General features: G+C 38.4%; 1 protein-coding gene across 2 annotated transcripts in view; it reads left to right on the top strand.

The window, feature by feature from the left end:
* The window catches only part of CSNK1G1 (casein kinase 1 gamma 1), a 146,143-nt gene continuing 125,170 nt past the window's right edge, over positions 2,262–23,234 (top strand). For both annotated transcript variants that reach the window (XM_005685666.3, XM_005685664.3), the window contains exon 1: positions 2,262–2,529. The gene's annotated coding sequence lies outside the window, so the exon portion shown is untranslated. The remainder of the gene's footprint in view (positions 2,530–23,234) is intronic.

Raw genomic sequence — 23,234 nt, 5'->3', positions numbered from 1 at the left:
AACCTCTGGGATCTAATGCCTGATGATCTGAGGTGGAAGTGATGTAATAATAGCAGAAATAAAGTGCATAATAAATACAATGTGCTTGAATCATCCTAAAACCATTCCCCCCAACCCAGGTCGGTGGAAAAATTGTCTTTCATGAAATTGGTCCCTGGCGCCAAAAATGCTGGGGACTGTTGGACTAGAGAACAAATTGAGGAACTACTATTAAGCTTTATTGTGATCCACACAGTCAAAGGCTTTGGCATAGTCAATAAAGCAGAAATAGATGTTTTTCTGGAACTCTCTTCCTTTTTCCATTATCCAGCAATAAACTGGAAAATTCTGAAAGAGATGGGAATACCAGACCATCTGACCTGCCTCTTGAGAAACCTGTATGCAGGTCAGTAAGCAACAGTTAGAACTGGACAAGGAACAACAGACTGGTTCCAAATAGGAAAAGGAGTACGTCAAGGCTGTATATTGTCACCCTGCTTATTTAACTTATATGCAGAGTATATCAGGAGAAACGCTGGGCTGGAAGAAGCACAAGCTGGAATCAAGATTGCTGGGAGAAATATCAATAACCTCAGATATGCAGATGACACCACCCTTACGGCAAAAAGTGAAGAGGAGCTAAAAAGCCTCTTGATGAAAGTGAAAGAGGAGAGTGAAAAAGTTGCCTTAAAGCTCAACATTCAGAAAACGAAGATCATGGCATCTGGTCCCATCACTTCATGGGAAATAGATGGGGAAACAGTGGAAACAGTGTCAGACTTTATTTTTGGGGGCTCCAAAATCACTGCAGATGGTGACTGCAGCCATGAAATTAAAAGATGCTTACTCCTTGGAAGGAAAGTTATGACCAACCTAGATAGCATACTCAAAAGCAGAGACATTACTTTGCCAACAAAGGTCCGTCTAGTCAAGGCTATGGTTTTTCTAGTGGTCATGTATGGATGTGAGAGTTGGACTGTGAAGAAAGCTGAGCACTAAAGAATTGATGCTTTTGAACTGTGGTGTTTGAGAAGACTCTTGAGAGTCCCTTGGACTGCAAGGAGATCCAACCAGTCCATTCTAAAGGAGATCAGTCCTGGGTGTTCATTGGAAGGACTGATGTTGAAGCTGAAACTCCAATACTCGCACCTCATGCGAAGAGTTGACTCATTGGAAAAGACCCTGATGCTGGGAGGGATTGGGGGCAGGAGGAGAAGGGGACGACAGACGATGAGATGGCTGGATGGCATCACTGACTCGATGGACATGAGTTTGAGTGAACTCTGGGAGTTGGTGATGGACAGGGAGGTCTGGCGTGCTGCAATTCATGGGGTCGCAAAGAGTCGGACACGACTAAGCGACTGAACTGAACTGTTTAGCTTTACTGCTTTTGATCAGATCTGTTCAAGACAGGAAAGTCAAGCCAAAATGTACACTCATTTTTCTCTGAATGCCTGATTACACTTCTCTGAATATTTAACTGCCATAAACATATAGGTCATTTTTCTAAAAAGAGAATTAATTATGTAGATGGCTTTTGCTCCAAGAAGTGGTTTTCCCAATATATTTCAAACTCAGATCACTTCAGCACAAGGCTATATGAGGTCTCTTATTAACTTTTCTTGTCCACAGTACAGGAATGAAAGTTTACTCTGAGTAGATTAAATGTCTTCCTCCTTCCCAAATCTGATTAACGGCTTCCTTTGGCCTCTTCTCATTTTTTTTTTAAGAATTAATTATTTCCAGATCATACACAAGCAAGTGTCATCCTTACAAAAGAGAAGATGGGTGAAACTTTCTCACCATTGGGTTTCAAGGGCTTGTCACATGAGAACGAAGTGCCTGAAAAAGGTTTTATAACGGAAGAGATTTAAAAGCCCAGTTGAAACATATCTGAAAATCCACAAGAGGGAGATGCTTGCTAAACCGCCAGAAAGTAACTCCCTGGAGGGACCTGAGAGAGCCTTAGGAGGAGTCAATAGGTCCGCCCGGGATTCAGGGAGAGAGGAACAAGGAGTAAATAGTGTCTGGGGGGCTCGTAGGGGCAGTACAAGCGAAGGGAAAAGCAGAATTGGCTTCGTGACTTTGGCAGCGGCTGGTGCTCAATCCAAGACCAGCAGCAGAAGGTGAGAGCGTGTTACCCAAGAGGAGCATACATTCCCAGTTACCTCCTGATGGTCCCAGAAGTAATGGGGGCGGTTGTCTTTGAAGGCGCTTCCGCTTAGCAACCCCACGCGGTTGCTAAGGAGGGGCGATGGCGGGGATGACCCGGAAGTGGTGTTGTCCGTTTCTCACTGCCAGCCTTGTTTGTCCTATCGGGAGGGCCAGGGTGCTCTGCTCCGGGCCGAGGGTGGGGCCAGCGCTAGAGGTTCCGGATCGGCTTCAGCCGCCCCTCGGCTCCTCGCCTTACCCCTCCCCTCCCGCACCTCTCCTCCCTCCCTTTCCTGGGAAAGAGAGAAGCCAGCGCTGCGGGTGGGTAGAGAAGCACTCGGCGCCTCCGGGAGGGGACTGCGCCCGCCCCATCTGAGTCCCGAAGCACGGCCAGACCAGGTACTCGCTCCGTCTTCGACGGGGTCCAGGAGGCTGGAGCCTGAGAGTGTGTGTGTGTATCTGGGGGCTTGTGGGGGGCCCCCTTTTCCAAATCGCGGAGAAGAGCGCGGGGATACTGGGTGGGGCGGAGGCCGGCGTGTGTGACTGTAGAGGGTTGCGGAGGTGGAATGGAAGGGTTGAGGGGTCACGGCTGACGGAGAGTTTCGGGCGGTCCGGTCGAGGTTGCCGAGGAGGCGCTCCCTCGTATACTGAAGACTTCGGCCGATGTGGACCGGGAGTTTGCCACCTGGAGGGTTATCTCTGAAAGAGGGGGGCATCCTCTGGGTCCAAAAGGAGAGCCCGGACCCTGGCGAGCTAGATGGAGCAATCTCATACTTCCATTGCCCGACTCTTCTGCCCACCTCGCTGGGATAGAGCCCGGCTTCTAGGGTTGTGGGGGTTGTGAGTCGGCTGGGCACCGCGGGGAGCCGCCCTTGGCAGAGCTAGGGCAGTAGAGTGGGTAAGGAGACCTCCCTCCTCACAACTTCCGTGCGCTTCCCCCACTTCTTCCTTTACTGCTCTCTAGCCCCAGTGTCTTTACAGGAGCGGTCCCTCACTCCCCAAGTGGTGCAGGCATCACAGAGTAAAAGAAAGAGGGTGGAACTGGGTTTGTTTACCATAAATGATGCTTCGAATGAGAAGTGCCAGATTGACATAGTCAACCAAGTCTCCTAGATCAGTATTAAGTCTGGTGTGAATTTTAGAAAAGTGCAATCCTGAAAAGCACCAACCTGTAATCTAGTCTGGCATATCCTTGTTTGGTAGGTATGCGTGTTTGTAACAGATAGACTTGGGGGACCTTCAAAACATAGAGGTCTAAGCGAGACATGTTGAGGCAAGCCTTTGCCAACATCTTTCTTACCTGCCAGTGAGCTTGCCCTAGTTTAAATGAAGCAGAAAGATCCTCTTCATTTATATTTCAATCAGAGACTGAATTGTAGGTTCTGTGTGGTTATAGATGTCTCAGAATAGATACGTGAACGTTCAAAGAGAGAGGGAGACAAGGTTCCCTGCTTTTGAGCCTATCTCTTAATCTTTTAAGGAGATAATTGTGGTCAAGTGGAAGTATTGGCTTTGAGGTTAGGCAAATCTGGGATTGAACCAGGACTGCCTCTGGATAGTTGTTGACCTTGGGTTAAGTCATGGAACCTACCAGAGATTCAGTTTCTTCATAAGTAGCATGAGTTAGAATTCTAATCAGTTTTATAAAAAAGGGGGTTTAATGTATTTAAATAACAGCTTTAAATGGAAGCACCTTCCAGTTGAAAGATGAATTATGAATAATCTTACACAGTCAAGGCAGCCCAGTTTTGTGGAATGAGCTTTGAGATAGCAGAACTGGATAATGTTCCAAATCATCTATACACAGCAGGACTTTCATTAGCTTCTAGGTATTGATCATAAGTAGCGTGAAACTCAGTTGTTAGTAGTTTCTTAAAACTCTGAAAAATAAAGCAGAATGTGTGCATTAACTGAAATGACCAAGAATGTTTCAGAGGTTTTTTTTTCTTCAGATTTGTGATGTGTATAGTATAGATTGATAAGGAAAACATTGTAAAATTTATAATGTATATAAATATTAATTAACATCATATATCTCTGGAGAGAATTAAAATTGGGGCATAAAATAGAAAGTAGTTGTAATTTTAAGAATAAAATCAACACAAGTAGCCATGACTCATCTTGGAGTTAAACTGTTAGCAAAACTTAGATTTTTTTATATGTGTAATATATGTAAAATAAGTGAAATGGAATGAATTTCTGCCCTTAAGTCTTTTGTGATGATTATGTAGAAATATATCTCAGAAACATGAAATCTTTATGTTAATTGTTTTGTAGATTTTAAAACGATACAGTTAATTTGTAACCTGTTGTATGTCAGATTTTCAGCTCATGTAGTTTGCTTTTTGATGTAACTTAAAGTTAGTAATTTTGGGGGTGGGGGAGGTTATGCAGTGGCCTACAGGTGTCGGACTCTTTGTGACCTCATGGACAGTAGCTCTCCAGACTCTGTTGTCCATGGGATTCTCCAGGCAAGAATACTGAAGTTGTTTGCCATTTCCTCCTCCAGAGGTCTTCCCGACCCAGGGATTGAACTCCATGTCTCCTGCGTTAGCAGGCAGCTTCTTAACGACTAAGCCACCTGGGAAGCCCTTAGTTCCCCGACCAGGGATCAAACTTCTATCCCTGCAGTAAAGCACAAAGTCCTAACTATGGGATCACCAGGGAATTCCTGGTAATTTAAAATTTTTAAATGTACTTTGTACTCAACAGATAAATAACTTGCTTTGATAATAGTTTGTGTGTGTGTGAAAAGCGGTTACAAAATGTGTAATTCAGTATTACTTTTTAGAGAAGTTTATAGGTTTTCCATAATTTTGAGAGAATTTTCAAATATATTTCTTCTTTGTGTTTTTCTGAAACAAAGTTGAATGTTTTTTTTAAAATCAAACTGTCCAGCTATGTTGCATGCTCATTGAGATACAAATACTATTTTAAATTTTATTCATCACTGCAGCTACATAATAGGCATCCAATAGATATTGGTCAAATTGATAACTGAATGGATATATTTTAAATTATTGATAAGATAGTTATACTATTTTTTAAAGAATTGAAATTATATTTTTACTATCGTCGTAGACTTTTTGTAAGGTTATTCAACTTTCTAAGTGGCTTTTCTGAGATTGTTAAGTCTTTACTATATATCTAAACATTTAACGGTTTTCCTGGATCATTATTTTTCAGCATCTTTTGAATCTTAAAGTTGAGACCGTATTATCTTGCTTTGGTAAAGCCATGAGAAGCTCTCGTTTTTTCTCTATCTTCTCATAAAACTTAAATAATTTGTTTTGCTATAAAACATAAGATACTAGCTGTAAAAAGATATATCAGAAATGGGGGCAGTAATAGAGACTGTTACATATGATACTTTTCTCAATGACCTTTTCCACTTAAACAACGTATGTGGCCATTCCACGAATGTTTGCAGTTGTCAGTTATGGAATTTGCTTGTCAGGAAATCTAAAAATGACTAAACCTTCCTTTAACGTCTGTCTCTTGGATGATCTCAGAAAGCCTTAGGAAAGATTGGGAAGGTTTATATAGCATACTAGAATATATACTGAACAAAGTACAGTTAACTTTATTGGTGTTGCCAAACGAGAGGTCAATTACTGTGGAAATGTTTCAGAAATGCCAGGCAGTGCTTTACTCAAACCAAATGAGTATTCTTCCAGAGCTTGTTTCTATTTTAGAGCTTATTTCTTTTTGGAGCTATGATTTGGTCTCTAGTAAGGATAAATAATCATCGTATCCAGAAAAAAAAGGCTGATATCATAGACAGACTTTATTCTCACCAGTCTTGATAGAAACTGCTTCAGTGGCCTCAGATAAATGAAAGTAGGTTTTCATGAAAGAACTTTAGAATTTGTGGAAGGATAGTTTTTCTCTATGTAACATCTAACTTGTCTTTACTCATTTCTGCCTGATATAGAAGCTGGGAAGAAAAAAAAAGAATGAATTTACTTCAAAATTAGCATTTTATGTTTTGTAGGTTATTTGGAGAGCTAAATTGGATTTTGACATTATTGAGATTGTGTTCAAGATGGACTCAGGGAAAAAAAATTTAAAGAGATGCCATCTGTTTCAGATTCCTATTCCCTCACCCCTTCATATTTTGTAGCTTTGAATTCATCAGATTTTTTTTTTTTCAAAAATCAAACCCCTCAGTAGATTTAGGTTATATAATTCCAGTTGTATCAGTGAACATGTAGCTAAAAGAACTTGCATTTTATATTGAGTTACACAGAAAGTTAAAAGTAATTGTTACTTCAAACTATCTGAACATTGTATACCTTCATGCATCTTTGTTATCATTTGCTTAATAAATCATTCTTGTCATTACTGCTTGCCACTTATGGGTGGAAGCTGCTAAAAAAAGTGGATTATGGAGATATATAATAAATCCTTTTTTCCTTCTGTTACAACTGGAAGAGAAGCTTCTTCTGGAAGAAGATTTTTTTAATTTACTGATGAATCCACTTAAACTTATTCTTTCTTTCTTTTCCATCTTTTGGCCTCACCTCATGACATGTAGGATCTCTTTTTTCCCTGACCGGGGATCGAATCCAAGCCCCCTGCCTTGGAAGCACGGAGTCTTAGCCACTGGATTACCAGGGACATCCCTAAATTTATTCTTTTAATAGTGAGTTTTGCCTTGTTTCGGAGAAACAGTACTCCAGTACTCTTGCCTGGAAAATCCCATGGACGGAGGAGCCTGGTGGGCTGCAGTCCGTGGGATCGCGAAGAGTCAGACACGACTGAGCGACTTCACTTTCACTTTTCACTTTCATGCATTGGAGAAGGAAATGGCAACCCATGCCAGTGTTCTTGCCTGGAGAATCCCAGGGACCGGAGAGCCCGGTGGGCTGCCATCTATGGGGTCGCACAGAGTCGAACACGACTGAAGCAACTTAGCAGCAGCAGCAGCAGCCTTTTTGTTTAGTTGCTGAGTCGTGTCCAACTCTGCGACCCCATGGACTGTAGCCTGCCAGGCTCCTCTGTCTGTAGGATTTTCCAGACAAGAATATTGGAGTGGGTTGCCATTTTCTTCTCCAAGGGCTCTTCTTGAACCAGGGATTAATCACGCCTCCTGTGTCTTCTGCATTGGCAGGCAAATTCTATACTGCTGGGCCACCTGGGAAGCCCATAGGGATGTCCAGTTGTTTTATTAAAATATTTTCTATCCTAACATGTTAATGTGGTAGTTTTTAAAAAAGACTTTATTTATTTTTGGCAGCACAGCATGGGAGATCTTAGTTCCTCTACCAAAGATTGAACCCACACCCCCTGCAGTAGAAGGTTGGAATCTTAACCGCTGGACCACTGGGGAAGTCCCAAGACTTCATTTTTTAGAGCAGTTTTAGGTTCACAGGAAAGCTGAGAGGAAGGTACAGAGATTTCCCATCTACTCTGTGTTCCCACACATGCCTAGCCTCCCCCATTATTGATATTCTCTACCCAAGTAGTACATTTGTTATAATTATGAACCTACATTGGTAGCTATCTCCCAAAGTCCATAGTTTAATTTAGGATTGATTCTTTGTACTGTACATAGTATGGGTTTGGAAACATGTGTAGTAACATTTATCCATTGTAATAATATACAGAGTATTTTCAATGCCTAAAAATACTTTGTGCTCTGCCAATTTATCCCTCCCACCACCCTAATTCTTGGGTAGTTTTTTCTTTTTTGGAAATAAAATGAATAAAATAATTCCTGGGGGTGGTTTTGAAATGAGATTTTTCTAACATTTTGAGATGTAATTGTTCAGTCTCGAGTTTCCATTTCAGAAAGGTTGATGCTGGGTCATTAGGTGTTAATTGACAGGTGCTGTAATTCTTTGAGATATGTAATGGGGCATTAGGAAATGTGAACTAAATGTGGTACTTTCCACATAGCAATTGCAGGTGGTAAGGAGGCATGATAAGAGATCTGAATTCAGGAGTTTTGAACTGTCACTAAAGTTAAGGTCTTTCGCCACTTGCATTTTATTGCCGTGCAGGTCTCGGCTATACAGATTGCTTTTGGCTGTCCTCTCCTGTGTCATCTTCCTATTACAGTTGTTGAAGGCCATCCAGAAACTTGAGGTGGCAAAGTCTGAGTAGGAAGACACATCATAGGTGCTGCTGTAGTTGCCTGATATTTCAAATTCGGATTCAGAGTGGAAATAACTATTTTAAAAGTAATAAAATGCTGTCCTGACACACTGTTTCTCACATAGCCCAAGTAAGTAATTGTTAGAATCCTCTTTCAGTTGGCTTTATAACTGTCCTGTCCTGGTTTTCTAGGACACCTATTTTCCAAAACACTTAAACCTTAAATTGGTATTGTGACATCCAAATACTCCAGTCATCTAGAGTATGACGCAAAAAATGTTTAAAAACTCCATGCTTGATGGATTTTGTTTCCTTTTTCATCTCGTTGAATAAAACAGACCTGAGGAACGATCTGTTTGTGTGAAAGCACTTAGGTTTTCCAAAGATAGATGCTCTCCCAATCAGTCAATACATAAGCTTGTTTTGCCTTTAATGGAATCCATCTGGTTAATGCTTATGTTTCTTGAGTTTCATAGATTATGGAATCGTAAAGTAAAAGAAAACTTGGAAATGGACAAGTTAGACTTTCTCATTTTACAGCTGAGATTACTTAAGTATAGAGAGACTGAGACTTGATCTAGATTGTATAGCTGATGAATCACACTGGAACCCAAGTCTCCTGACTTCTGTTCCAGTTGTTTCTGATATAATATACCAGTTCGTTCTCTTAATGAAGATAAATGATTTTGTAAGAAGTAAAATTTCCAAGAAATTTAAGTAGACTGTTAAATACAGAATTAAAATTAAGTTACTTAGTTGAAATCCTAAGTTAATTAGTTAATTTATGAAGTGTAGAGTTAGTATTTTTAAATACTAGGTGTCACTAGATCTTTAGTTACAAGCAGATTTGTTACTTTTCATATTCTAGATAGAAATCAACCAGTTCAAAAATAATGAAGATATTATAGCCTATGTTTAGCAAGCACATATTTGACTGCATTAAAATGGATCTTAATGTATTTTTTCTTTGCGCAGTGGAGATAATCTGTTAATATTTAATGTCGTAAAGCAACAGTGGAGTTCTACTTTATGTAGTGGTATATTTATAAAACTAGAGTGGAGTGTTATGTAAAACTGAAAGTACAGATTAATTTAATATGCATCTGGTGAATTCAGGGCTTGAAGGATGCACATCTGTTGAGAAAACAAATCATAGAACTATTCAGAGCTTCAGCATCTTTAAATATGTGGGCTTTGATTCTCTTTAACTGTTTTGAAACAGTCTTTAATGGATTTAGAAAAGGCCATTTGCTCTAAGGAAGCAACTGTGAAGCCATTTATGATGCTATTAATCATTTTATTATTCTCCACAGCATTTTGATGCAGTAGTATTTTTTTTCAGTTAGTTTATTGGGGGAGGAAGGAGTTAAATGACTCACAGTAACAAAATGAGTTTGTTGCAGAACTGTATTAAAAAAAAGAGTGAGTATAGTTTCCTGAACTGGATAGAGTAGAAGTATTTAAAGCTCTGAATTTCAATTTGAATGCACAATTGGTGAGGAAACACACTGAGTTCCTACTGTGTATTATCACTGTACTTACTAGTATTGTAGTTAAGATGGAACTTCAAGATATAATCATTGATCAAGCTTGATGAATTTAAAATGAAAGGTGGAGAGTAACATGGTTTCATATGTAACTAACTGCAAACTTGTTACACTCTAATAGCTCTATAGGAATTTGGGGGGGAGAAAATTCAGTGAGCCTTCATTAGGAATTGGGGGGGGGGAATTCAGTGAGTGTTCATTAATTCTGATGGGAAGAAGATTGAAGGTAAAGTAGAGATCTCAACTTTGCTGCTTATTAAAATCACATGGGGACTCTTGTCCCAGGATCAGTTGAACCAGAATCTCAAGGGTGGGACGTTCATAGTTTTTTTGTTTGGGGGCTGCACTGTGCACCTTGTGGGATCTTAGTTCCCTGACCAGGGATTGAACGTGTTCGCCTGTCCTGAACACTGGACTGCCAGAGAATTCCCCTACTCCTAGTTTTTAAAATCCTCCCCAGGGTGATTGTAATGTGCAGGAGGTGTTGAGAACCACAGGCTTTAAGGATGGGTATGATTTGGATAGTCAGGAAAGTATTTGGGGGCAGCAGAGTTATAGCAGTGTCAGGACAGTTGGGCACACCCTGTAAAACTAATGAAAGTTGTATATTCTGTTTAGGTAATAGGGAGAAATAAGATTAAGGAGGCAGAACGAAAGTATGAAAATGTCAGTCAGTCATGTCTGACTCTTTTTGAGCCCTCGGACTGTAGCCTGCCAGGCACTTCTGTCCATGGAATTCTCCAGGCAAGAATGCTGGAGTGGGTTGCCATTTACTCCTCTAGGGGATCTTCCCAACCCAGGGATTGAACCTGGGTCTCCCGCATTGCAGGCAGATTCTTTAACCACCTGAGCCACCAGGGAAGCCCTTAAGGAGGCAGAAGGGTCGCATTTTAAGCAATGCTTCTCAAAGTGCAGTTCCTCAACCAGCAGCCTCAGGATCACCGGGAAATCCATCATGCAGCAAAGTCTGAGGCTCTGCTCGATACTTGCTGAATTGGAAACTTCAGTAGATTCCAACAATATGTTTTTAACAAGCAATCCATATGATTCCAGTGTACTCTAGAGTTTCAGAAGAGCAGTTAACAGAGGCTGATGAAAGGCAGAGAATATTAGATTAGCTGTCATAGTAAGTAGTGACCCATTGAAGGTTTTTTCAGCTGGGGAGTAACAGGATGTATTTATATATATGCAAGGTAAATCTGATTATGATGTACATATCCTTTGGACTACTAAAAGAGGAATGAAGAAAGCCAGTTGAGGAGGTACAGACATAATCTAGTGGATATAATCTAGCAGTGACAGCCTGTCCTAGGAAAGTCTCAGTGAAAACACAGAACAGTAATAATAGTGATGGCAGTTTAGTGTTTGTTATATGATAGGAGTTTGCTAAATGCTTTGGACACATTCTCACAGCAAGCCTCTGAGGTGTGACTGTTATTCCCATTATACAGATCAGAAAGTGAGGAAAAAAAAGGAAGGTTACCACCAGTTTTCACACTGTTGATAAGTGGGAGACACAGGATGTCAAGCTCAAGTACTTGTGCCTCTTGAAGAAAAAACTTACGGTACCTGGAGACTAACTGGAGTTCAGGAGATAAATAAGACTCAGAAAAGTTTCAGTCCTTGGTGACAGATAGCAAGGGGAAGTGACTGTCAGTAGGGACATAGTCCTTATAGTGAGTACTGGCCAGGTCATTCAGCCCATTTGAAACTATACTGTAAAAGTGATGATGAGAAATAATGGAAATTTTTGTATTGTGCTTTTTAAGTATAAAGTCCAAAGTAACTTGGGATAGCTGAGTTTCTAAGTTTTGTTTTGTCTTTTTGCTCATGGTGAGTAAGTTTAAAACCTCATTGAGCTTTCAAAAGATATCTTTTAGATTTTAGTGTAGATAAATCTTTGAGTAAATTATACCTGAGAAGCTTTCTGTAATACCACTCTTCTCTTTCTAGAGAAATATTGTGATCTAGGGAAAGAGTTAGGAGCATCTTCAGATAGTTTAAGAAATATTTGTGTTATTTTGTTTTAGTTGGGAAGCAGTAAATATTGATAGTAAAATAGCTTGACATGTTTGGGTACTTGTTTTCATAAAAGGTTATCAGTTCTGTTCTAGCACCTCATTCATTGGGATAAAATTGACATAGTATAAAATCAGCCATTTTAAAGTGCACGATTTGGTGGCATTTGCTACATTCACAGTGTTGTGCAACCATAACCTTTATATAGTTTCAAAACATTTTCATCATTCCAAAAGGAAAATTCCCAAACCTGTTAAAGCAGTTACTCCCTGTTCCTCTCTCCCTCCAGCCGCTGGCAAACACTCATTGGCCTCTTACCGCCATGGTTTACCTAGTTTGGGTATTTCATATACATGGGATCATACAGTATGTTACCTTTTGTATCTGCTTCTTTACTTAGCATAACTTTTTCTAGACCATCTATGTTGTAGCATGTATCAGCACTTCATTTCTTTCTATGACTGAATGATATTCCATTATATGGATATACCACATTTTTTTATCCATTCATCAGTTGATAGGCGTTTTGGTTGTTTTTACCTTTTGGTTATTGTGAATAGCTCCTGTAAATGCTGACATAAAAGTTTTTGTTTAAATACCTGTTATCTGTTCTTTGGGATAGGTTCCTAGGAATGGAATTACTGGGTCATATGGTAATCTTGGAAGATCCCCTGGTGGAGGGCACAGCAACCCACTCCAATATTCTTGCCTGGAGAATTCCATGGACAGAGGAGCCTGGTGGGCTACAGTCCATGGGGCGGTAAAGAGTTGGACGTGACTGAAGTGACGTAGCACACAAACACACATGATAATCCTACTTGTTATTTTTTGAGGAACCACCACCTGTTTTGTAGTGACTGCACCATTTTACGTTCTCATCAACAATGTCCAGGGTTCTGATTTCTCTATATCCTCACTGAAGTTTGTTATTTTATTTATTTATACTTCATCATGCAACTTGCAGGATCTTAGTTCCCCGCCTAGGGATTGAACCCATGGTGGTGAAAGGGTTGAGTCTTAACCACTGGACTGCCAGGGAATTCCCTGTTTATTTTTTAATTATAGCCATCCTAGTGGGTATAGGTATCTCACTGTGATTTTGATTTGCATTTCCCTCATGGCTAATGATGTTGAGTGTATTTTTTAGTGCCCATTAGCCAGTTGTGTATCTTTTCTGGTCTATGTAAGTCCTTTGCCAATTCTTTTTTTTGGTAGAGTTTACATTTTACTTGTTTATTGTTGTTGTTTAGCTGCTCAGTCATGTTCAGCTTTTTGTGACCCTGTGGTCTGCAGCACACCAGGTCTCCCTATCCTTCACTACTTTCTGGAGTTTGCTCAAATTCATGTCCATTGAGTCAGTGACGCCATCTAACCATCTTGGCCTCTGTCATCCCCTTCTCCTTCTGCCTTGAATCTTTTCTAGCACAGTGGTCTTTTCCATCGAGTCAGTTCTTCACATTAGGTGGCCAGGATTCATCAGTCCTTCTGGTGAATATTCAGAGTTGATTTCCTTTAGGATTGACTGGATTGATCTCCTTGCAGTCCAAAGACTCTCAAGAGTCTTCTTCAGCATCACAGTTTGAAGGCATAATTCTTTGGCGCTCAGACTTCTTTATGGTCCATCTCTCACATCGGTACATAACTACTGGAAAAATCATAGCTTTGACTAGATGGACCTTTGTCGGCAAAGTAATATCTCTGCTTTTCAATATACTGTCTAGGTTTGTCATAGCTTTTCTTCCATGGAGCAAGTGTCTTTTAATTTCATGGTTGCGGTCTCCATCTGCAGTGATTTTGGAGCCCAAGAAAATAAAACTCTCTCACTGTTCCCACTTTTTCCTCTATCTATTTGCCATGAAGTGATGGGACCATATGCCATGATCTCAGTTTTTTCAGTGCTGAGTTTTAAGCCAACTTTTTCACTCTCTTCTTTCACCTTCATCAAGAGGCTCTTTAGTTCCTCTTCGCTTTCTACCATAAGGGTGGTGTCATCTACATATCTGAGTTACTGATATTTCTCCCCTCAATCTTGATTCCAGCTTGAGGTTCATCCAGTCCAGAATTTTGCATGATGTGCTCTGCTGTAAGTTAAATAAGCAGGGTGACAATATACAGCCTTGACATAACTCCTTTCCCGATTTTGAACCAGTCTATTGTTCCATGTTCAATTGTAACTGCTACTTCTTGACCTGTATACAGGTTTCTCATGAGACAGATAAGGTGGTCTGGTATTCCCATCTCTTTAAGAATTTTCCAGTTTGTTGTGATCCACACAGTCAAATGCTTTAGCGTAGTCAATGAAGCAGAAGTATGTGTTTGTCTGGAATTCTCTTGCATTTTCTATGATCCAGCAGATGTTGGCAATTTGATCTCTGGTTGCTCTGCCTTTTCTAAATCCAGCTTGTAAATCTGAAAGTTCTTGGTTCACGTACTGTTACTATTCACTTGTTTATATAATTGGTCATAGTTCACATTTTAAGTAATTATTAATCAAATAGCACTCTTTTCCTCAATCTGTCATATTTCCTAAGTGACTACTGGTCACATTCACATGATGGTTCCTTCTCTGCCTTTCCTTGCTTTAAAGAAAGATTGTGGTAAAATACGTATAATAAATTTCTATACAAGAATTCTTGTTTCTTTGCATGCCACATAATCTTTTGTACATTTTGAATATTATGTATTGACTTTAGACATCAGATTCCTCCCCTCCTCAGGGTTTTTGTTGCTTCTTATTGTGGATTATTGTTAATTTCATTGTTGTTTGTTTAGTGTCTTTTCTAAACTATTTTTGTTATGTATATATTCTTTGTCATGTGTAGTTATTGAAGTCTGTGTTCCATTAACCTTGCGGTCAACTAGTATTTTGACCCAGTTCGCTTGAACACCTGGAGACCATAAAAGTATAAAAGAAAAAGAAAAAAATACTGTCCTACTTTTAGTTGGATGGTTCTGTGTTTGGGTACTCTAGTGCTTAGCTGGGCTATTTACAATCCTGCCTTAGCCTTTATTTCCTGTTTGGATGGAGCCTAAGGGTCAGCTAGAGGTGAAAGTCAAGGGTCTTTTTAGAGCTTTTCTGTGTGTGCGTTCAGCCTTGGAAATATGTGTGGACTTCTAGATTGCTTGTAAGAGTTTACAAAGCCTGTTTCTCTCCACATATCTCCTTTCTCAAGCTCTTGCTTGCCAGGCTTTTAGCTCTCTCTGTGTTACTCTGCCTATTTTCCCCTCCCCTAGGCTGCCTGCCCTGGGAGTGCTCCAAGTCAGGCAGAACAAAAGCATCTTCTTGTGCCAGTTTTTGAGGAAGTTGCCAGTCGGGTCATAGCGTTCACACACAATTCTTTGAAAGTAAGGCTTTTGCTCCCCTGGCACTGTTAGCCTTCAGCAGGTAGGCAGCTGCCATCCTTACTGCCTTTGTTACACGGGGGAGTGGGGAATGGAGGTAGGCAGTTAGAAACACCACATTGCTCTCTCACTTCAGTGTAGGAGCTTCTTTCTTTGCTAAGCTTTCTTGGTTGTTGTAATTTTTATTAGATTACACAGGTCTGCAAAAGTTAATTCTGACTTTTTTCCAGCCTGTGTGTGTACATATGTGTATGTGTGTGCAGTGGATGGAGCCCTGGAGTTCCCTACTGTGTCCATTACAATTTTGTCCTTCCCTTGCCGCCCTCCTTTTTCTTCCCACTGAACCTTTTCAAAGCATCTAACTTAAGTTTTTACAGTATTTTTTCTTCAAGAACTATAGCATATATAGAGAGAGTCACATATGGTTTAAAGACTAGAAGTAAACACTATACCCATCACTCCATCAAAGAAATAAAAATACAACTGGTATTTTAGAAGGTTCTTTTTCTGACCTAGAAGGAATCATTATCTTGAATTCTGTGTAATTGGATATGCAAATAAGTAGGAAAATATCATCCATAGCTAAGAGAAAAGTCAGTCAATAGAAATAGACCTAGAGATGCTGAAATGATAGAATTAGTACACCAAGACTTAAAAAACAATTATTTTTAAAAGTTTAAGTATTTATATGCAAATGTGAAAATACTTAGGAGAGAAATGGGTATAAGATAAGACAGAATGAAATAAAATTTTCAAGCTGAAAACTACTTCAGTTGTTGCTTTTAATTCAGCATTGTCAGCTTTTAGTAGGCAGGTCATTTAAATAATCTGCCATATTTCTGTTTGCAAAGTTCTGTCCTCCCTTCCCTCCTATCCCCACCCCTGGAGGCTTTTTTTCATATAATAATTACCAAGCTGTGCTGTTAAGATGTTTCATTAATTTTCTTATCGTTAACTTTACCCATTGTCGTAAGTTTAAGAAATTAGAAACAATTTCATCTTAGTTTTAACTTACCAAATGAAGAATGTCAATAATATGGCTTTTTCAGATAGTAAAAGATAAAAATGCTGAGATCCAAAAAAGGGGCACATAACAAAGATGATGAATGAAGGCAGTAAGGACTAATATGGTTAAAGAACTAAGTATTTAGTATAGAAATACTTGAGAATGATTAAATACAGAGTATATATGCAGTTTAAAACTGTGCTTACATATTTAACATAAATATATTTTGATCTAAGATTTTAATATGTGTGATAATAAATAGTGAATAACATTTTATACTCTTATTCTATATATAGCTATCATCTTTTTTCTTGAACTGCACATTTTTAATCATTTTGTAGGTGAGCCTAAGCTGTACCTTTCTTGTTAGGACAGTACTGACAGCATAAACCTCTTTGTGCACTCAGCTGTGATTAAACTAAGGCACTAAAATGCCACCCCCCAGTTGCTAAACATGCTTCAAATCTTTCTTAGTTACCATACTTACCAGTACTGATTTCAGGGCCATTGGGATTTGTCTATATGTGGACCAGGTTAGGAAAATGAATTCTTTCTCTCGGTTAAAAATTTAAGTTTTAATTTTTTTCAAACATTTTATGACATTTTTGAATAAGTCTCCATTTGTGGTCAAGAATATGTGGTTGAGATAAAATTTAGGTTGGGTCACTGTCTTATCTGTGATTAGAATTCAGAAGTTTTAGCCCTTAATTCAGTTCTTAAATTTTAGTTCTTCTACCTGAATGAAGCATTCTTCCCTGCTCACAAAAGCTGTGTCCATTAGGTTTTTTTTTTTGCATTGGTTTTCTTTTGATACTGACTGAAATATATCCAAGTGTTGTTGGTTATGCAGGATCATGTATTTTTCATTTGAGGGAGCTAAACACTGAATCCACTTAATCCTTACTGTAACAATTATCTTGATTCTTTCTCCACATTGTTGTAAAATCCTGGGTCCAGTGATGACCAGTTACAGAGTTGGGAGAATTTAATTTTGGCTTTGAGTAAGTGACCTGGAGAAGGGAATGGCAACCCACTCCAGTATTCTTGCCTGGAGAATTCTGTGTATAGAGAAGCTACAGTCCATGGGGTCACAGAGAGTAGGACACAACTGAGCAGCTAACACACACACACACACACACACACACACACACACACACACCTTCTGTGTATAGAGAAGCTACAGTCCATGGGGTCACAGAGAGTAGGACGCAACTGAGCAACTAACACACATACACACACTCTTGACTTGAGAAGACTTGAAAATAGTCTCTGGTGTGCCCAGTAAGATGTAATGTAGGCTGTGCACAAAAGTTCTGATTTTTAAATAGTCACATTACCTCTATTGGGTGGCAGGAACTTTAATTTTTCGAAGACTGTGGTATATATAGCTTCAGCATATGTATGATTGCTAGTTTTATAACATTCTAAATCCAGTGTAACTCAGTTGCAATATTTTAAGGTAAAAAGATAAAGTATGATTAATTTTGATATAATATATACTTTTAATCAGTGACTGCTTATTTTTATACTTTTAATCAGTGACTACTTACTTATTTTAATGGCAACTTCATTAAACTCTTGGGTTGTTTCCTTGCAAGTATCATTTATAATTTAAACAGTGTTAGGAAGACTTTCTATTGTAAGCTTTTTATAGAGATAAAACATTCATTTTAAAAAGTAATGATGTTTTACCACTTTTAACAAAGTGTCAGTGCTTATAAGTGCTCTATTTTGATTTATAAATTTGGCAATTTGTGTATATTCCTTTAAATTCTACTTTTGTATGCTAACATATATATTTTTAAAATTCTCTTGTTATAAAATACAGTATGCACTATTTTCCTGTTTAAAAACATTTTTAAACAGTGAAAACAGTGAAAGTCTCTCAGCTGTGTCTGACTCTTGGTGACTCCATGGAGTATACAGTCCGTGGAATTCTCCAGGCCAGAATACTGGAGTGGGTAGCCTTTTCCTTCTCCAGGGGATCTTCCCAACCCAGGGATTGAACCCAGGTCTCCCACATTGCAGGAGGATTCTTTACTACCTGAGCCACAAGGGAAGCCCTTTTTAAACAGCATCTAAGTATTTTTTCACAGCATTATGGACCAGGCATTTGGTTTTGATTTCTCTTTTCAGTTAATTTATGTGATTATTTCATATGTGAAGGTTTTTTTTTTTAATTTTAGCAGTGTGGCAAAGTTATAAAGAACAAAATAAAACCGAATATAATATTTCCTAGAGAGTAATCATTACGTGTATGCGTGTGTGCTCAGTTATGTCAGACTCTTGGCAGTGACATGGACTGTAGCTCTAGAGGCTCCTCTCAATCATTATTTGCAGGTAAAGTTTCTTTCCATTTTTTCTGTGATTATATGAAAGGAGATAGAGATACATGTATAATGTATGTTGTAAGTAATACAGTTAATAGTATTCTTTTTTCACTTATTGTTGAGGAAATTGTTCCATATCATTAGATCATTAATGGCTGTGAAACACCCAAATTAACTACACTTCTAGTGTTTTTAGGTTATTTCAGATGTCTGCTGCTATAAATTCTGAAATATTTTATTTCCTTAGGAAAATTCTTTTCTTAGGGTTTGATTGATGGGTATTATTATTTATTCCTGAAGATTCAATAAGTGAACATTTTTGAATCAGTCTTTTGGAAAGGTGGTACAGTCCCCTCAGCAAGGCATGAGAGCTCATTACTCTGGACTTTACCTAATGTGGGCCATCACGGTTTTACATCATTACCAGTTTCGTAGATGAAAAATGTTATTTTTATGTGGCACATTTGATTAATGTGTGCTTCATCCTTACAATGCATATGAAGTGCCATTTAGTTTTTGGAAATCATGAGTGTGTTAACTGTAAAAAAAAAAGTAGAAATAAAATTTATTTAAAAATCATACAATTTGAGTCACATCAATATTATATTAATTTCTGAAATATTAGAAGTCAATGGAAATTGCCAGGGATGTGCTTTTTCTGGTTTGCATTGTCGGGTATGTAAAGTTTGAAGTCTGCTAATGAGTCCACCTTGAGTTTTGATGTGGTGTAACTCTTGTGAAGTTCAGGAAATTGTTGGGTTATAACTACCGAGAATCATTTTCACCTATGGCTGAAAAACATCTGTGGAAAATAGTTTGGTAAGAAATAATTTAATGGAATCAGAGTCATCAAGGCAGTGGTTAACCTAACAGAGAGCAAATTGCTTGAGAGGCATTTATATTTGACATGTTTATTATAGGCTCTTCCTATTTATTTGTATTAGGAATGTACTCAAGATTCCTAGTTAGAAATTGTTCTTTATTAACTTGATTTGTTATGTGTATTTGAACACGTTAAATAGCATTTCTTTTTTTCTTTAACGTTTGGAAATTACTACATTTATAAGTTAAAGACATTTCTTTGGGCTAATCTTCAAACTAGTCTGTCCTTTCTAAAACATAATGCAATCTCTTAACGAATTAAAGAACAATGATCATTTTCAGTACACAAATCACATGTCTTTACCCACTGCTCCTGGATCTACTGCGTTTGACCTGATTATGAAATGAAGGTGGTCCTTTATCTAATCATAGTTTTACACCTATAGAAACTCTTAATGGTTTTAATTCCCTTAGAAACTTCTTTGTATACATAGCTGAGAACTTGAGTATAGACCAGAAAGTCTGTATTCTTTAAGTGTGAGTCCTAAAATTCATGTAACTTTTCCTAAAACTGTACTTTTATAGCTTCCAGGAACATAGTCACCGCATTTTACTAAGTCACCTCAGACGGTAAAGAATCCGCCTGCAATGTGGGAGACCTGGGTTCTATCCCTGAGTCTGGAAGATCCTCTTGAGAAAGGAATGGCAACCCACTCCAGTATTCTTTCCTGGAGAATTCTATGGACAGAGGAGCCTGGTGGGTTACAGTCCACTGAGTCACAAAGAGTCGGACATGACTGAGCGACTAATACTTTCTTTCACTTGGTTATAGCTCATAGCATATTAAAGGAGGTACATTAAGGGACTTCCCTGGCAGTCCAGTGGTTAAGACACCCTGTTTCCTGGCCAGGGAACTAAGATCTTACATGCTTGGTGACCAAAATAAGTTTTTAAAAGGAGGCACATTACACATTAGGGAAGGAAGGTGCTGCTAGAGCTGAACTCACCAACTGTAAGAAAGAGACAAAAAATACAGTATTAAAACTTAGTACCCTGGGGCCATTTAGTATAGCAGCGTTAGGCTTTACATCGTTAGGGCTAGATGACATAGTTTTTCATAGAAAAATACAGTGGTTATTCTCAGCCATCAAAAAGGTTAAATTCACATGTCACATGTGTTTGACTGTGCTGAGTCCATGTGTGAGAATATGCTCTAAAATTACTTCTTCCTTTTTTTCTCTCCCAATATTTATATCTCATTTCTTTTCCTTATTGACCTTTGATTAAGTTATTTTTATAGTGGCTTTTATATAAGTATGAAGTATATTTTAATCTTAATTGTAGGGTTTAAAAAAATAAACTTTAATTCTCTAGCAGATTCATCTAGTCAGGACATAATTTCCTAATGATTATACTAATGAGGGGTGGTTATACTTAAAGAGATTTATATCTGTCCAAGTATGGTTTGACGTACATAACTAGATACATTTATTTTTTAGAAGTATTTGGTTAGGCAGAATTGTGGTTGGTCGAGGTATGAGATGATTAGAAGGTGGAACAAGATAAAGGCTAATTATGGAAAAGAGTGAAAAGGTTAGGTAAGTATGACTGATTATTGGGAAGGAGAAAATAGTTACTCTCAAGATCAGTATGGTAATAATTTTATTCTTGTAATATTCATTAAAAAGAAGTTTTTAATTTTATATTTTAATGTCACATTTTTCCCTAGGCATTTTATAAATATTCCAGATGTTGTCCTTTAGATTTTAAGAGGTAAGATGTTATATAAATGATTAAAATGATTTTTGATTATTAGCAGGTGGTGTAAAAGGAAGAGATATAAATGAAACCCAGTTATCTTTTGAGTAACAGCATTTTTCCTATTCTGGAATTTTAAAGCATTGTTTTAGAGTCGGACTTTTACGTAGCCAAGTATACAAAATTGTTCCAATTTCACTGCACTGACTTAATAATTGAATTTGGCCCAAGCTTGTAGGAATCCTGTGGGCATGTATATATTTGACTTCTGAGCAGGTTACTAGAGAAGTTAGTTTTAATTAATACTCTACAAATACTAAAAGACGGATATTTGGGTGGTTTTTTGTTTGTTTGTTTGGTTCTTTGTAGTGGGCTTACCATTTGTTTCTTTTCTCATTATGTGTTTCTTGGCTTTAAAGAAAAAACTTTTTTTTTTTTAAAGCTCTTCTTGCTCATTGCTTTTATTGTTCCAAAGTGAAACTCACATGTACGTCTCTTATTTTAGCATATTGGTATTTAATACAGAGTTAATGGCACTTTTTCTCCTTTGAGGCCATGGGAGGCTGGATTTCAATTAAGAGGCTGTTTATCAGAGGCTACTACTCCTGCAGATAGACCCAAAAGACAATGGATTCTTGTGACTTCAGTAAGGAATCAAGGGAAGGAAAGGAGAGATTTCTGTGTCTGTCTTCAGTAGTAATAAATATAAACTCACAAACAAGCCAGAATAAATTCAAGTTTTTTTCCCTAGAATTGTGTTTATTTTGTGTGGAGGTGAAAGAAGAATAGGAGAAACTCGTTGGCCCTCTGTGTGGATATGAGGAAAGGTTGCTCAACAGATCATGGTTGTCTTTGCCTACTCATTTTCCTTACCTACTTACCTCCTCCAGCTTTGAAGCTGTTTTATAGGGAGAACATGGATAAGGGGAAAGAACACTCTGGGTTGCCGCATATCTCTGATCAGTGTTGTTTTCTTTGTTGGTTGTTCTTATTTTACCAGTAAAGGAATTGAGACATAGTCAAAGGTTGCTATTTCCCTTGATTCTTTCATGACTTTATCACTGGACCCATTTGTGAGTCCGTGTGTTTCGCCCACTCTTGAGTTTGTGAAACTATCCTAAGTTCCTTCTTAATAGAGGAGGTGCCTTAAAAAAGTGATCATTTATTGGTTAGTGGTTTCAACCTGATTCCCTTCATCAACTGTCTGCCATAATGGGACTACACTTTCGGCTAATTTTCTGTGTTTTGGCTGTGCTGGGTCTTCGCTGTGGTGCACAGTCTCTTCATTGTTGTTTTCAGGCTTTCTCTAGTTGCAGCAAGCAGGGGCTACTCTCTAGTTGCATTGCGCAGGCTTCTCCTTGCTGTGGCTTCTCTGGTTGTGGAACACAGGCTCTAGCGCATGTGGGCTTCTATAGTTGTGGTTCATGGACTCAGTAGTTGCGGCACACAGGCTTAGTTGCTCCACAGCATTTGGGATCTTAGTTCCCAGGCCAGAGATTGAACCCTCGTCTCTTGCATTGGCAGGCGGATTCTTAACCATTGGACCACCGAGAAAGTCCTCTGGCTGATTTTTGACAGCCATAATAAGTGAGATGTCTTTCAATATCTTTGAAACGAAAACTTCAGCATGACATATATTATAATGACTGTTAAATTTGGCTGCTCATTTGAAATTTATCAACATTCTGAAACAACTGCATGAGAGAATTGGCTGATAAGAGTTAGGTAGCATTTTTATATGGACAGTTTTTCAACCAGGGATGGTGGTACTCACTTTGTTGCACAAGTAATGTAATGAAAATAATTAAAAATGAAAAGAAAGTGGAAATTTCACCATCCTAAGAGAAACTGTTTATTTTCCATTCTTAACTTGTGTTTAACTGTAAATATAATTTTTGTTATTTAGTAATGTCATAAATACATATTTATAGTCTATAAAGCCATATTTTAAACACTAGGGATATTGTTTTAAACACTAGGAAGCGTTTTAGGGGTCTGGGAAAGACTAGAAGGTTATACTTCCTTATAGTTTGATTAAGGACAACCCTTAGGAAAGAACTTTGAAAGAGTGGAAGAGGAAATTTAAGGAAATGAAAGGTACAAAGAAGGTATACTTTTAGAACCTTAGCGTAACATAGCACTGCCTTGCAATGCCGGGGGCTCAGGTTTGATCCCTTGTTG

The sequence above is a fragment of the Capra hircus genome, chromosome 10 (assembly GCF_001704415.2).
Source record: "Capra hircus breed San Clemente chromosome 10, ASM170441v1, whole genome shotgun sequence".
NCBI classification, from domain to species: Eukaryota; Metazoa; Chordata; class Mammalia; order Artiodactyla; family Bovidae; genus Capra; species Capra hircus.
This window is presented reverse-complemented; position numbering and strand designations above follow the sequence as displayed.